Consider the following 18,305-nt stretch of genomic DNA (forward strand, 5'->3'; position numbering starts at 1 on the left):
ATAATTAAACAAAATTATTTAATTAAATAGAGTACTTTTTTTCTTATTAATTAAACAAAGTTATTTAATTAAATGAGAAGCCATTCCTAATTAATTAAATGAAGTTATTTAATTAAATAAGAAAACTGTCTCTAATTAATTAAAGATTATTTAATTAAATAGAGAAAGTAATTATGAGAGCATATCTCATTTTATTAAATTAAATATCTCAACAAAATCTCTCTTGAGTTCAAAATGGGAAATTTTCAGTTCACTATTGATCAAAAATGAGTTAAATCAGTTAACTTCTTTTGCTACTCAAATTGAATCAGTTAACTCTTTATTTTACTCAAATTAAATCTGTTAACTCCATTTAATTTGGAAATCTCTCTTTATGACTAAACTTCATCTTTAATCCTGACCGTTGATTGAAATCAATCTCAACTGTTGATGAATTTTAGGAAAGTCTATTTAAGAGACCCTCATCTCTTCATTTTGAAAAGTTGAATGAGAATTTGCATCGAATTGTTGCTGGAATTCATACTCACATTTTTTCATATTCACATACGCAAAGATCAAATTTGACCAAAAGTTGACAAGATTTAACCAAGGTTGACTTGAGTTGACTAGTTTTGAAATGAATTTTGAAATAATTAAATGAAATTATTTAATTAAATGAAGTACTTACTTTTATATAATTAAAAAAAGTTATTTAATTTTTTTTAAAGAGGGGTAAATGCTTTGACCTGGAGCTATGAACTAGTGAGGCCACAAACGGGAGACCTCATCCCCATGAGATTTGAATCTTGATGGCAAGGATAAGAATGCGACAACTTAACCATCACAACATGCCACTATTGGCTACAAAGTTATTTAATTAAATGAGAAGCCATTCCTAATTTATTAAATGAAGTTATTTAATTAAATAAGAAAAGTGTCTCTAATTAATTAAAGATTATTTAATTAAATAGAAAAAGTAATTATGAGAGCATATCTCATTTTATTAAATTAAATATCTCAACAAAATCTCTTCTCAGTTCAAGAAGAGAAATTTCCAGTTCATTATTGATAAAAAAATGAGTTAAATCAGTTAGCTCCTTTTTCTACTCAAATTGAATCAGCTAACTCCTTATTTTACTCAAATTAAATCTGTTAACTTCTTTTAATTTGGAAATCTCCCTTTTTGACTAAACTTCACCTTTAATCCTGAGCGTTGATTGAAATCGATCTCAACCGTTGATAAATTCTAAGAAACTCTATTTAAGAGACCCTTATCTCTTCATTTTGAAAGGTTGAATGAGAATTTGCATCGAATTGTTGCTGGAATTCATACTCACATTTGTTCATATTCACATACGCAAATATCAAGTTTGACCAAAAGTTGACCAAATTTAACCACGGTTGACTTTAGTTGACTAGTTTCAAAAATAATTTTGAAATAATTAAACGAAACTATTTAATTAAATGGAGTACCTTCTTCTAATTAATTAAACAAAGTTATTTAATTAAATGAGAAGCAATTCTTAATTAATTAAATGAAGTTATTTAATTAAATAAGAAAAGTTTCTCTAATTAATTAAACATTATTTAATTAAACGAAAAAATTAATTATGAGAGCATATCTCATTTTATTAAATTAAATATCTCAACAAAATCTCTCTTTAGTTTAAAAAGAAAAATTTCCAGTTCACTATTGATAAAAAATGAGTTAAATCAGATAACTTTTTTTTCTACTCAAATTGAATCAATTAAATCCTTATTTTACTCAAATTAAATCTGTTAACTCCCTTTAATTTGAAAATCTCCCTTTATGACTGAACTTCACATTTAATCCTGACCATTGATTGAAATCAATCTCAACCGTTGATGAATTCGAAGAAAGTCTATTTAAGAGACCCTCATCTCTTCATTTTGAAAGGTTGAATGAGAATTTGCATCAAATTTTTGCTGGAATTCATACTCATTTGCTCATATTCACATATGCAGAGATCAAGTTTGACAAAAGGTTGACCAGATTTAACCACGGTTGACCTGAGTTAACTAGTTTCAAAAAGAATTTTGAAATAATTAAACAAAATTATTTAATTAAATGGAGTACTTACTTCTAATTAATTAAAAAAAGTTATTTAAATAAATGAGAAGCCATTCCTAATTAATTAAATAAAATTATTTAATTAAATAAGAAAAGTGTTTCTAATTAATTAAAGATTATTTAATTAAATGAAAAAATGAATTATGAGAGCATATCTCATTTTATTAAATTAAATATCTCAACAAAATCTCTCTTCAGCTCAAAAAGAGAAATTTTCAGTTCACTATTGATCAAAAATGAGTTAAATGAGTTAACTTCTTTTCCTACTCAAATTGAATCAGTTAAATCCTTATTTTACTCAAATTTAATCTGTTAACTCCCTTTAATTTGGAAATGTAGTGCCTACCCCTAGTTCACCTTTTTTTATCGTTGCTGAACTCTTTTAGAACTAGTTTTATGTTGTTGGTTAGCAGCATTCTTTTGAGATTATCAGATATTGTGCTATGGATTCAGTTTATTATGTGATGAGATTACTTAGATTCTACATTTCATGTATGTATGATGGTTATTTTTAGTATTCACAATTATTGATGATGATTATCACATTACTTTAAATTATTAATGATGATTAGTAAGATGATTTATTATCATATGTGCTTTCTTATGAATACTTACCCCATACTTGCATGTGTATGGTGTGCGTGTTTGTCTTGCGTGTTTGCTTTTGTATGGCGTGTCTGATGTGGTTAAAGAAGGGAGTCGTAGTCACCTACTAGTCGAGATCTACACGAAGCACCACTTCCTATCATTGCCTGGTTAGTTTAGTATATATATTATATTTGTACATGCATGATTTTTATGCAGGTTGCAAGTACCGGGTATCAACTTCCTTGAGTTGCCAAGATGAGCGTACCCTATCATATTATCTCAATGATAAGAGAGGGGAGATAAATTCTCAAGTCCAAATCCCAAGCCTTTAAGCCATTTGTTCTAATTGAAAAATTAGGACAAGTATTTGAGTTGAGTACCCTCTGAATACGTTGGATGACGTAATTCGTGATTTAAACCCTTGATTTGATTTTGTATGTATTTTGGCTATGATAAAATTTTTGTATTTTTACCTTTGTGAGTCTTTGGACTATTTTCTATTAATTAAGCCTAATCAAAATATTTAATTAACTATTTAATTTAATGAAAAATTAATATGGTATTTTAAATTTTTATTTTATTTAATTAATTGAAAAATTAATTAAATAAAATAATTAAATTTGAAAATAAAATAATTAAATTGGAAGATAAAAGCTATAATATTAAATTTGGAATGTGACAATATTTATTTTAATAATAATATATTTGGAGCTTATTTTTAAATAAATGACTAAATAATATTATTAAAGCTAATAAATATTTTAGCAATAAAGTTTTAGAAAATAAAATTTAAAAGTGAAAAATATATTTTAAATTATTAAAAGATTCTAAATCTCATATGATTAAAATATAAATATATTAAGATTGAAAAGTGGAGATATTAAAGTTAGTGCATGAGACTTAATTTATAAATAAATTAAATTTTGAAAGAGTAAAGTAAATTGGAGTTTTAAGCTTGCGTGAGAATTAACATGTGTCAACAACATGGGAGTTAGTGCATCAATTAAGCATAAGGTGTCTACAATTCTATGACTCATCAAAAAGAATTGGAAAAGACTCATGCTTAATTGGTGACACCTTTCAACAGTTTCAAGAAGCAATCCAAAGATTTTTTGAGAGCTTTTGATATTCAGGCATTCATAGAAGCTTAAATGAAAAGCTTAATGGAAGCTACAAACTTAAGGGAAGCCATGAGCTACAAGCTAAAAAAAAAAAATAGAAGCTTCAAAGCTTACATGCATGGGAGAAGATTCATATGCTCATATATTTTCTACTTGCTTCTATGCTCCTGCTAGCACTTCTAATCACTTGGAGGATTCGATCGGTTTGGATTCTTGGAAAAATTGCGAATGATGAAAAAGGAAGGGATTTTTTATGGACTTCCGAAGCATGACAAATTAGCATCAGTGTCCAGGTGCACTCGTGATATTCTCATATTCCCTTTGCACTCTTTCTCTTCCTGTCTTTATCATATCTGTTTTATTTGTCTAAATACTCTCTGTATTTGAAATTGGAATCTAGATATTTTATTTGGATGAGAAGAAAACAATAGAAAAATTCTAGATCCAATTAAAGAAAAATAATTAAATTTTAATCAGGTTTGGGTTCGAATTTATATTGTGAAATTAGAAAGACAAAATTTGAAATTAAAATAGAAATTTTAAGTTGAAAATTTGAATGATTAGATGTAATCTTTCTGTCAATTATATTTTTAGATGCGTATGAACAAACCCTTTTATGATTAAATTTAGAGAAAAATTATTTTAAGAGAAAATTCTTAATTCATCACAAATTGTCCTGTTGCTGCCCTTGGATAGACCCGAACTCAGTCATTCATAATTTTTTATTGAGATTGAATTTATTCGATCGCTCCAATCAGAATTGGCGCAATTTGGCCTTCTCCAACATATTTCAATTTCAGCTCGATCCAACCGTTGATTAGAGAGATATGGCCGTCGTACTGGGACTGTTTTATTCAAAAATAGATATTTCTCCACTATCCCATAACTAAGAGTTCTTTATGCTTAAACTTCATAAAAATAATATATCAAAGCATGGAATGAATTAAAGATATTATTGCAATTTTTCCTTAATAGAATCTTATTAATATGCATTAGTTTTATATGGTTCATTATCTAATCTAATTAAATCAAATTTAATTAAGATTAGTTAATAGTAGAAGAAGTGTAATTAATTATTAGTCAATCTAAGTAAATAGATTTTTAAATGAGAGAAAATTAAAAGAAAAGAGATTTTAATATGGTTTATATAGTGGACTTTTTATAATGTATATTGAATACTATTTAATATATGTTAAACAATTTTAGAGTTGTTTAATGAAGATAATTATGTTAAGAATTTAAAAATTATTCATGTTAAAATTTATAATGACTCTTATTGATTTGTGATAGGGATCTCTTTCAAACAATGTTTATATAGACAAAATATTATTAGAACAATTAGAAAATGGAGTCTAATGGTTGTTTTTAATATTGATTAAATAATTGTAAGATGATAATTTATATTATGTTGATTTAAATTTAGAAACTCTGAATGATATTGGATTAAGACTGAATTATTATGTTATTGGTTAATACGTTTGAATACCTTAACGGAGTTAAGAGTTAGCTAAATATTAACTAATGAGTTTATGAAAGGATTCTATAGATCGAGTATGTATAGTTTGAGGAGTTTATTATTTATTAATATTTATAAAGACTAGCAAACTATTAATAAATAATAGTTTAAATAGATATCAACAAATTTGATTAGAGTTAATCTAGTGGAGATTATTTATTGATTGAAGTTTGGTAAAAGATAGTAATTTTTGAAGTTGGATTATAATTGATTTTTAATCAATTAATATTTATTGAGTTGATATTATAACTATGATATTAATAATTAAGTTATGTGATAGAGTCTTATTTGAAAAGATTAATGATAATACGAATTTGTCAAGGGAATGTTGGTATTCTTTGAAAGAAGAAAAATGAGGTCATTATAGATTTATTCTCAATATAGCTTGTTATTAATTATTAACAAGATTATTATTATTGAATTATTAATATGAACATTTGAGTATTGAATTATAGTTGACTTTTATCTTACAGAATTCTAGTTAATTATTAGTCAACTGATGTTAATTGGAATGTTGCTATGGTTATGCAATTATTAATTAAATCAATTAATGATAGTTAATTAGATTTAATTAATATTTAAGTTATGTAATAGAGATTTAATTGATATAATTTTTTTAATGAGATTTTAAAAGTATCGATATCAAGTTAATAGGTCTTGATCTGATGACTTGAATAATGACTTTAGATATTTAAATAGTGAAGACTTAGTAATATATAATTGAGAATTATTAGAATAATAAAATGTCAAAGATTGTGAATCGATGTTAATTGATCATTTTAATAAGTTATAATCTTCTTGTTCAAAGATTGATAATTGGCTCTCTTATAATTTATAACAAATGATGATCCTAGAAAAGTTGAAAGGTTAATCAATTAGAATATAGATCATGGTTAAATATAGAACAATTTAATTAAACGTCAATGATGATCAGTTTAGTGAATATTTATCCTTAAGTTATTTTGAAAATGTAATTCTTAATAATGGAAGGATAATGCTATCAGAAAAATTGAGTTGACTTGTAGGTCAAATGATGAAACTTAAAACACTTGAAGTATACTTGCAAACAGAAAACTAGAAACCCCTACACATTATTCAACTATATGAATTTAGTAAACCAAAACATGTGTTTGCATCGTGTATTCTATATGCTTCTTGTTTTGAGTTTTGGGTTGACTAGTGTTGACCAGTCTTAGGATGTTACTAGAGGCTCGGAGGTTATGAGATATGATGGCATATTAATCTTATTTGGTCTCGATCTTTATAAGCCCAAGCATAGTAATGTGATCGTATGCTCTGTGAAATGTTTGTATTTACTGATTGTTATTTTAGTCTTCATGTATGAAGCTGAGAGGTATGTGTATGAGACACTTGAGCTAATCATTTTTTAGTCATCGATCAGTTATCCTTGGATTATTTTTTAGTCACCATGATGGGACTCAAATATAGATTTATTTCTTGATGATGTCATATTGTGACATGTTTGACTCAACCATTTTGGAGTCTTCGATCAGTATGATTTTGAGATATTCTTAGTTGCTTGTTGAGAACCAATGGATATTGTGATTTATCTTGAGATATATTTTGGTTATTGAGAACCAATTAATACTTATGATTATCAGTGATACTTTCAGTTGCCAATAGAGAATTGTTGTGGTCATGATTTTCTATGGATGTTTTTTCAGATACTCATGGAGATTTGATGATTCTTATTATGGATATTTGATGCTTTTATGCATATTTGATGATTTTATTATGAATTATCTTTTATGATTTTGAGATTTATGATTCCATGAGCTTAGGGTAGGTAGTCTACTTGTAGTGTCGGGAAGTGGCTTGCAATGGGGGTCGGGGTCCTAAGTGGTTGCCAGGGTAACTCATTGTAAGTTTGGGTAATAAGTGATAACATTTACACAATAAATGAGGATTAAATGAACTTAAAAAGATAATTGTTTTGGTTCTCGCCCATGCCTTGAGTGCTTGTACAGGCTAGGATGGGAGTAGTGAGAACGCATGGTTGTGACCGTGCATTCTGTAGTATGCCTTGTCAGTATGAGAGGATACTAGTGGCCGCATGAGATCAGTATGGACCCATGGAGTTTAGCTAACTGCCAGGATAACTTATACATGATAATTGCGATGACACTTTCTCGCTTGCAAAGTAGGTTTCCTATATGTCTTTGTGTGCCTCTAGGAATTAAATGTCGATTTTGTGTATGATTGGAACTTTTGAGTTAGTATACTTTTAAGATTCTTAGACTTCTAAAGATATGTGCTATGTGTTATGGATAGCCTGTTTGGGACTTGAGATTATCTCCTCAACACGGTGGGAGTGGACCAGTTAGGTTCCATGCGGTCGGGTGGTAGTGTATTTTCTCTCTTATCATTTGAGATCCGTCCGAGACACCGTTGCTGGAGTATCCTTGGTTGGTATTTATTCTTCATTATGTTCTTGGAGAATTATGATAGATAATATACCTTATGATGGATGTATTTACTGGTATATTTCTTAGATTGATGATTTATTATGCTTTACTTTGCATGTTAGTAGGATGTTTTAGGAGTGACATTCCTACTATGTTAATATCGATGATCTCTTCGGTGCTTTGAAATGTTATGCACGAAGGGATGGCTAGGATCCATGATGGTCTAATGATGCTATTTACGGTTGGGAGGAACCATGCACTTAGTTATTTATGTTTGTGATATATTATTATCATTTGTGATGGATGTTTATATCTTTTGTGATCATGTATCATGTATGATATGTGGTTTCATTTATGTTATTGCATCATGGATTAATATTAAATGATGATGATGTACTTTATTTACTTGGATATTTATTCTTTTAAGCTTTTCATACTCTGTGATATGTATAGTGGATGATTGAGCTAAACTAAAATATAATTACAAAAGGACACTTGTATATTGTTTAAGTACATTGGATGTATCATTGTTATTTCATAAGAATGAGATGTTAGATGAATAGTTATTTAGATGTGATACAACATTAAGGGATCTTTAAAGAATGTAGTCTGTTATGTATATATGTTACGTTTATTTATATTTGAATTGTTGATATTGCTTTCGCAAATATTATGAATAGTTTTATCTTTCATGTTTAAAAAAAATTTGTTTGGCAAACTTAGTAAAAAATTTTGGATCCCTTGGCGGAGCATTACATTTGGTATTAGAGCCCGAGTTTCAACATTAGGAGCTCTGGATATATTGGAATGCTACTAGTTATTAACTAGTTGAACAAAACAAAAACTTAAAACTATCATGTGTATCTTTTTCAAACTGAAAACTTGAAACTAGGTGAACTGAAATAGAACTTAAAACTGTTACTTGCATATTTTTTTTAATATTTCAACACTTAGCTTTCAAAACTAAAGTTTTTACTAAAAATCTAAACGAAGGAAAAACTAAAAATTGAAACTCATTCTAACTGCAAAACATGTATCTTTTATCTATGTTGTAAGGTAGTAAACCTCTGTTTATCTTTGCAAGCATTAAGTTGTTCTTATTTAGAATGCATTAGAGAATCTATTTTAGTAGATGTTAAAGGAATGGTGTTGGATCGATATGATTTTCAATTTACCATTAAACCATAATCATATTGCTCTAAGGGTGTTGTAATATCCTCAGTGGAATCATTTTTTCTTACGGAGGAAAAGGGTTCAATGAGACCCGCATAGTGAGTATCTTAGCTTTTCATTCTTGTAGGCTTCTAGGAGTAAGTCTAATCCCAGAGGGGGTGGATGTAGTGCTTGCCCCTAGTTCACATTTTGTTATCATTGTTGAACTCTTTTAGAATTAGTTTTATGTTGTTGGTTAGCAGCATTCTTTTGAGATTATCAGATATTATGCTATGGATTCAGTTTATTATGTGATGAGATTACTTAGACTCTACATTTCATATGTGTATGATGGTTATTTTTAGTGTTCACAATTTTTGATGATGATTATCACATTGCTTTCAATTATTAATGATGATTACTAAGATGATTTATTATCATATGTGTTTTCTTATGGATACTTACCCCATACTTGCATGTGTATGGTGTGCATATTTACCTTGCGTGTTTGCTTTTGTATGACGTGTTTGATGTGGTTAAGGAAGGGAGTCGTAGTCACCTACTAGTCGAGATCTACACGATGCACCACTTTCAGCCATTTCTTGGTTAGTTTAGAATATATATATATTATGTTTATACATGCATGATTTTATGTAGGTTGCAGGTACCGAGTATCGACTTCTCTGAATTGCCAAGATGAGCATACCCTATCACATTATCTCAATGATAAAAGAGGGGAGATAAATTCTCAAGTCCAAATCTCAACTCTTTAAGCCATTTGTCCTAATTCAAAAATTAGGACAAGTATCTAAGTTAAGTACCCTCCGAATACGTTGGATGACGTAATTTGTGATTTAAACCTTTGGTTTGATTTTGTATGTATTTTGGCTATGATGGGTTTTTCGTATTTTTACCTTTGTGAGTCTTTGGAGTATTTTATATTAATTAAGCTTAATCAAAAGATTTAATTAATGGTTTAATTTAATAAAAAATTAATATGATATTTTAATATTTATTTTATTTAATTAATAGAAAAATTAATTAAATAAAATAATATAATTTGAAAATAAAATAATTAAATTAGAAGATAAAAGTTATACTATTAAATTTGGAATGTGACAATATTTATTTTAATAATAATATATTTGGAGCTCATTTTTAAATAAATAACTAAATAATATTATTAAAGCTAATAAATATTTTAGCAATAAAGTTTTGGAAAATAAAATTTAAAAGTGAAAAATATATTTTAAATTATTAAAAGATTCTAAATTTCATATGATTAAAATATAAATATATTAAGATTGAAAAGTGAAGATATTAATGTTAGTGCATGAGACTTAATAAATAAATAAATTAAATTTGGAAAGAGTAAAGTAAATTGGAGTTTTAAGCTTGCATGGGAATTAACATGTGTCAACAACACAGGGGTTAGTGCATCAATTAAGCACAAGGTGTCTACAATTCTATGATTTATCAAAAAGAATTGGAAAAGACTCATGCTTAGTTGGTGTCACCTTTCAGCGGTTTCAAGAAGCAATTCAAAGATTTCTTGAGAGCTCTTGATATTCAGGCATTCGTAGAAGCTAAAATGAAAAGCTTAATGGAAGCTACAAGCTTAAGGGAAGCCGCGAGCTACAAGCTAAAAAAAAAAATAGAAGCTCACATTTGCTCATATACATATCCACAAATATCAGGTTTGACCAAAAGTTGACCAGATTTAACCACGGTTGACTTGATTTGACTAGCTTCTAAAAGAATTTTGAAATAATAATACGAAATTATTTAATTAAATAGAGTACTTACTTCTAATTAATTAAACAAAATTATTTAATTAAATGAAAAGCCATTCCTAATTAATTAAATGAAGTTATTTAATTAAATAAGAAAAGTGTCTCTAATTAACTAAAGATTATTTAATTAAATAGAAAAAGTAATTATGAGAGCATATCTCATTTTATTAAATTAAATATCTCAATAAAATCTCTCTTCAGTTCAAACAGTGAAATTTTCAGTTCACTATTGATAAAAAATGAGTTAAATCAGTTAACTCCTTTTTCTACTCAAATTGAATCAGTTGACTCGTTATTTTACTCAAATTAAATCTGTTAACTCCTTTTAATTTTGAAATCTCCCTTTATGACTGAACTTCACCTTTAATCCTGACCGTTGATTGAAATCGATCTCAACCGTTGATGACTTCCAGGAAAGTCTATTTAAGAGACCTTAATCTCTTCATTTCGAAAGGTTGAATGAGAATTTGCATCGAATTGTTGCTAGAATTCATAGTCACATTTTTTCATATTCACATACGCAAAGATGAAGATTGACCTAAAGTTGACCAGATTTAACCACGGTTTACTTAAGTTGACTAGTTTCGAAAAGAATTTTCAAATAATAAAACAAAATTATTTAATTAAATGGAGTACTTAATTTTAATTAATTAAACAAAGTTATTTAATTAAATGAGAAGTCATTCCTAATTAATTAAATGAAGTTATTTAATTAAATAAAAAAAGTGTCTCTAATTAATAAAAGATTATTTAATTAAATAGAAAAATTAATTATGAGAGCATATCTCATTTTATTAAATTAAATATCTCAACAAAATCTCTCTTCAGTTCAAAAAGGAAAATTTTCAGTTCACTATTGATAAAAAATGAGTTAAATCAGTTAACTCCTTTTTTTATTCAAATTGAATCAGTTAACTCCTTATTTTACTCAAATTAAATCTGTTAACTCCCTTTAATTTGGAAATCTCCCTTTATGGTTGAACTTCACCTTTAATCCTAACCGTTGATTGAAATCGATCTCAACCATTGATGAGTTCCAGGAAAGTCTATTTAAGAGACACTCATCTCTTCATTTTGAAAGGTTGAGTGAGAATTTGCATCGAATTGTTGCTGGAATTCATACTCACATTTGCTCATATACACATACGCAAAGATCAAGTTTGATCAAAAGTTGACTAGATTTAACCACGATTGACTTGACTTGACTAATTTCAAAATTTATTTTGAAATAATTAAACAAAATTATTTAATAAAATGGAGTACTTACTTCTAATTAATTAAACATTTTATTTAATTAAATGAGAAGCCATTCCTAATTAATTAAATGAAGTTATTTAATTAAATAAGAAAAGTGTCTCTAATTAATTAAAGATTATTTAATTAAATAGAAAAAGTAATTATGAGAGCATATCTCATTTTATTAAATTAAATATCTCAACAAAATCTCTCTTCAATTCAAAAAGGAAAATTTTCAATTCACTATTGATAAAAAATGAGTTAAATCATTTAATTCTTTTTTTTACTCAAATTGAATTAGTTAACTCCTTATTTTACTCAAATTAAATCTGTTAACTCCCTTTAGTTTGGAAATCTTCTTTTATGACTGAACTTCACTTTTAATCCTGACCGTTGATTGAAATCGATCTCAACTATTGATGAATTCAAGGAAAGTCTATTTAAGAGACCCTCATCTCTTCATTTTGAAAGGTTGAATGAGAATTTGCATCGAATTGTTGTTGGAATTCATACTCACATTTGCTCATATTCACATACGCAAAGAACAAGTTTGACCAAAAGTTGACCAGATTTAACCATGGTTGACTTGAGTTTACTAGTTTCGAAAAGAATTTTGAAATAATTAAACGAAATTATTTAATTAAATGAATTACTTACTTCTAATTAATTAAACAAAGTTATTTAATTAAATGAGAAGTCATTCCTAATTAATTAAATGAAGTTATTTAATTAAATAAGAAAAGTGTCTCTAAAAAATAAAAGATTATTTAATTAAATAAAAAAAGTAATTATGAGAGCATATCTCATTTTATTAAATTAAATATCTCAAAAAAATCTCTCTTCAGTTCAAAATAGGAAATTTATAGTTTGCTATTGATAAAAAATGAGTTAAATCAATTAACTCCTTTTTCTACTCAAATTGAATCAGTTAACTCGTTATTTTACTCAAATTAAATCTGTTAACTCTATTTAATTTTGAAATCTCCCTTTATTGTGATGTGAATATCATCTCCTACTTATCAATCTCCTTTTATGACTGAACTTCACCTTTAATCCTGACCGTTGATTGAAATTGATCTCAACCATTGATGAATTCCAGGAAAGTCTATTTAAAAGACCCTCATCTCTTCATTTTGAAAGGTTGAATGAGAATTTGTATCGAATTGTTGCTGAAATTCATACTCACATTTGCGCAAATTCACATACGCAAAGATCAGATTTGACCAAAGGTTGACTAGATTTAACCACAGTTGACTTAAGTTGACTAGTTTCGAAAAGGGTAAAAGTACAAACCTGTGTCACTTTTTATAAAGAAATGTGATATCAGAATGTGACAGTTCAACATTAATGACAAAAAAATGGTATTTGTGTTTAAAATATGAAGATGATGTAAACTGATGAAATGTGTAGAATTGTATGAATTTTATGCCTATAATTTTAATAATTTTTTTGACTAAGAATATACTCATATTATTTTATTTTGAAGTCCCTTTTTTAACTGTAAAAAGTATAGGATGTAGTTTGCTATTGATAAAAAATGAGTTAAATCAATTAACTCCTTTTTCTACTCAAATTGAATCAGTTAACTCCTTATTTTAGTCAAATTAAATATGTTAACTCCCTTTAATTTGAAAATCTTCCTTTATGACTGAACTTCACCTTTAATCCTGACCGTTAATTCAAATCGATCTCAACCGTTGGTGAATTCTAAGAAAGTCTATTTAAGAGACCATCATCTCTTCATTTTGAAAGGTTGAATGAGAATTTGAATCGAATTGTTGCTGGAATTCATACTGACATTTGCGCATATTCACATACGCAAAGATCAAGTTTGACCCAAAGTTGACCAAATTTAACCACGGTTGACTTGAGTTGACTAGTTTCGAAAAGAATTTTAAAATGATTAAAGGAAATTATTTAATTAAATGGAGTACTTACTTCTAATTAATTAAACAAAGTTATTTAATTAAATGAGAAGCCATTCCTAATTAATTAAATTAAGTTATTTAATTAAATAAAAAAAGTGTCTCTAATTAATTAAAGATTATTTAATTAAATAGAAAAAGTAATTATGAGAGCATATCTCATTTTATTAAATTAAATATCTCAAAAAAATCTCTCTTCAATTCAAAAAGAGAAATTTCCAGTTCACTATTGATAAAAAATGAGTTAAATGAGTTAACTCATTTTTCTACTCAAATTGAATAAGTTAACTCCTTATTTTACTCAAATTGAATCTATTAACTCCTTTCAATTTGAAAATTTCCCTTTATGACTGAACTTCACCTTTAGTCCTGACCGTTGATTGAAATCGATCTCAACCGTTGATGAATTTCAGAAAAGTCTATTTAAGAGACTCTCATCTCTTCATTTTGAAAGGTTGAATGAGAATTTGTATCGAATTGTTGCTGGAATTCATACTCACATTTGCTCATATTCACATACAGAAAGATCAAGTTTGACCAAAAGTTGACCAGATTTAATTACGATTGACTTGAGTTGACTAGTTTTGAAAAGGATTTTGAAATAATTAAACGAAATTATTTAATTAAATGGAGTACTTACTTCTAGTTAATTAAACAAAGTTATTTAATTAAATGAGAAGCCATTCGTAATTAATTAAATGAAGTTATTTAATTAAATAAGAAAAGTGGCTCTAATTAATTAAAGATTATTTAATTAAATAGAAAAAGTAATTATGAGAGTATATCTAATTTTATTAAATTAAATATCTCAATAAAATCTCTCTTCAGTTCATAAAGAGAAAAGTTCACTATTGATAAAAAATGAGTTAAATGAGTTAACGCCTTTTTCTACTCAAATTGAATAAGTTAACTCCTTATTTTACTCAAATTAAATCTGTTAACTCCCTTTAATTTGAAAATCTTCCTTTATGACTGAACTTCATCTTTAATCCTGACCGTTGATTAATATCGATCTCAACCATTGATGAACTCCGAGAAAGTCTATTTAAGAGATTGTCATCTCTTCATTTTGAAAAGTTAAACTAGAATTTGCATCGAATTGTTAATAGAATTCATACTCACATTTGCTCATATTCACATACGCAAAAATCAAGTTTGACCATGAGTTGACCAGATTTAACCAAAGTTGACTTGAGTTGACTAGTTTCGAAAAGAATTTTGAAATAATTAAACGAAATTATTTAATTAAATGGAGTACTTACTTCTAATTAATTAAACAAAATTATTTAATTAAATGAGAAGCCATTCCTAATTAATTAAATGAAGTTATTTAATTAAATAAGAAAAGTGTCTCTAATTAATTAAAGATTATTTAATTAAATAGAAAAAGTAATTATCAGAGCATATCTCATTTTATTAAATTTAATATCTAAACAAAATCTCTCTTCAGTTCAAAAAGGGAAATTTCAAGTTCACTATTGATAAAAAATGAGTTAAATCAGTTAACTCCTTTTTCTACTCAAATTGAATCAGTTTACTCCTTATTTTACTCAAATTAAATTTGTTAACTCCCTTTAATTTGGAAATTTCTCTTTATGACTGAACTTCACCTTTAATCCTGACTGTTGATTGGAATCAATCTCAACCGTTAATGAATTCTAGAAAAGTCTATTTAAGAGACCCTTATCTCTTCATTTTGAAAGGTTCAGTGAGAATTTGCATCGAATTGTTGCTGAAATTCATACTCACATTTGTTAATATTCACATATGCAAGTATCAAATTTGACCAAAAGTTGACCAGATTTAACCACGGTTGACTTGAGTTGACTAATTTCAATTTTTTTTAAAAATATAATTAAAAAAAATTATTTAATTAAATGGAGTACTTACTTCTAATTAATTAAACAAAGTTATTTAATTAAATGAGAAGCCATTCCTAATTAACTAAAAGAAGTTATTTAATTAAATAAGAAATGTGTCTTTAATTGATTAAAAATTATTTAATTAAATAGAAAAAGTAATTATGAGAGCATATCTCATTTTATTAAACTAAATATCTCAACAAAATCTTTCTTCAGTTCAAAAAGGGAAATTTTCAGTTCACTATTGATAAAAAATGAGTTAATTCAGTTAACTCTTTTTTCTACTCAAATTGAATCATTTAATTTCTTATTTTACTCAAATTAAATCTGTTAACTCCCTTTAATTTGGAAATCTCCTTTTATGACTGAACTTCACCTTTAATCCCGACCGTTGATTGAAATCGATCTCAACTGTTGATGTATTCCAGAAAAGTCTATTTAAGAGACCCTCATCTCTTCATTTTGAAAGGTTGAATGAGAATTTGCATCAAATTGTTGCTGACATTCATACTCACATTTTCTCATATTCACATACGCAAAGATCAAGTTTTACCAAAAGTTGACCAGATTTAACCACGGTTGACTTGAGTTGACTAGTTTCGAATTTTTTTTTGAAATAATTAAACGAAATTACTTAATTAAATGGATTACTTACTTCTAATTAATTAAACAAAGTTATTTAATTAAATGTTAAGCCATTCCTAATTAATTAAATAAAGTTATTTAATTAAATAAGAAAAGTGTCTCTAATTAATTAAAGATTATTTAATTAAATAGAAGAAGTAATTATGAGAGCATATCTCATTTTATTAAATTAAATATCTCAACAAAATCTCTCTTCAATTCAAAAAGAGAAATTTCCAGTTCACTATTGATAAAAATGAGTTAAATGAGTTAACTCCTTTTTCTACTTAAATTCAATCAGTTAACTCCTTATTTTACTCAAATTAAATCTGTTAACTCCCTTTAATTTGAAAATCTTCCTTTATGACTAAACTTAACCTTTAATCCTGACCGTTGATTGAAATCAATCTCAACCGTTGATGAATTCCAGGAAAGTCTATTTAAGAGACCCTCATTTCTTCATTTTGAAAGGTTGAATGAGAATTTGCATCGAATTGTTGCTGAAATTCATACTCACATTTGCTCATATTCACATACACAAAGATCAAATTTGACCAAAAGTTGACCAGATTTAACTACGGTTGACTAGTTTCGAAAAGAATTTTGAAATAATTAAACAAAATTATTTAATTAAATGGAGTACTTACTTTTAATTAATTAAACAAAGCTATTTAATGAAATGAGAACCCATTCCTAATTAATTAAATGAAGTTATTTAATTAAATAGAAAAAGTAATTATGAGAGCATATATCATTTTATTAAATTAAATATCTCAACAAAATCTCTCTTCAGTTCAAAAAGGGAAATTTTCAGTTCACTATTGATAAAAAATGAGTTAAATCAGTTAACTCCTTTTTCTACTCAAATTGAATCAGTTAACTCCTTATTTTACTCAAATTAAATCTGTTAACTCTCTTTAATTTGAAAATCTTTCTTTATGACTGAACTTCACCTTTAATCCTGACTGTTGATTGAAATCGATCTCAACCATTGGTGAATTTCAAGAAAGTCTATTTAAGAGACCCTCATCTCTTCATTTTGAAAGGTTGAATGAGAATTTGCATCAAATTATTGCTGGAATTCATATTCACATTTGCTCATATTCACATACGCAAAGATCAAGTTTGACCAAAAGTTGACCAAATTTAACCACGGTTGACTTGAGTTGACTAATTTCGAAAAGAATTTTGAAATAATTAAATGAAATTATTTAATTAAATGGAGTACTTACTTCTAACTAATTAAACAAAGTTATTTAATTAAATGAGAAGCCATTCCTAATTAATTAAATGAAGTTATTTAATTAAACAAGAAAAGTTTCTCTAATTAATTAATGATTATTTAATTAAATAGAAAAATTAATTATGAAAGCATATCTCATTTTATTAAATTAAATATCTGTCATGCCCAAAAATGCCAACAAGTGATGATTTAATATTTAAAAGTCATAATAGGATTAAATGTAGTAAACAAGTTTTCAAATAAATTCACTTAACTTCTTCATGCACATGTATAACTATCAAATTTAAACACAACTCAAATGTAAATTTTCTTAACATATTTTAAACTTAAAATTGTACAGCTAAGTATATATCAATATGTTATCTAATTAATCTAATTTAAATGAATGTGATTACCAATCATAAAAATGTGCAGTAAGGTAACACCATCACATCTGATTTTCTTTTTTTCTTAAATTACATATGCAAAACTTAAAACAAGCTATAAGACTCAATGCAAGAATATAACTCGAACACCATTCTATTAGCAAACCTGATTCAAAGGCTCAGCTGGGAAACAACCAGGAAGAAAATTTTGCTTCGTTGCTATTTACAACAAAGTTTAAAATACAAAATACATAGGATATCAATCCCAATTACAATAATTTAATTGAATTTTCTTCATGACCCTCATCAAGGGATTCAAAACGAATTCTGTAACACATTCAAGAACCATGAAGGGAACAGAATCTGATCGGGTGACAACCAAG

Source organism: Cupressus sempervirens, chromosome 5 (genome assembly GCF_028749045.1).
Source record: "Cupressus sempervirens isolate cs-2001-9-10 chromosome 5, ASM2874904v1, whole genome shotgun sequence".
Taxonomy (NCBI): Eukaryota; Viridiplantae; Streptophyta; class Pinopsida; order Cupressales; family Cupressaceae; genus Cupressus; species Cupressus sempervirens.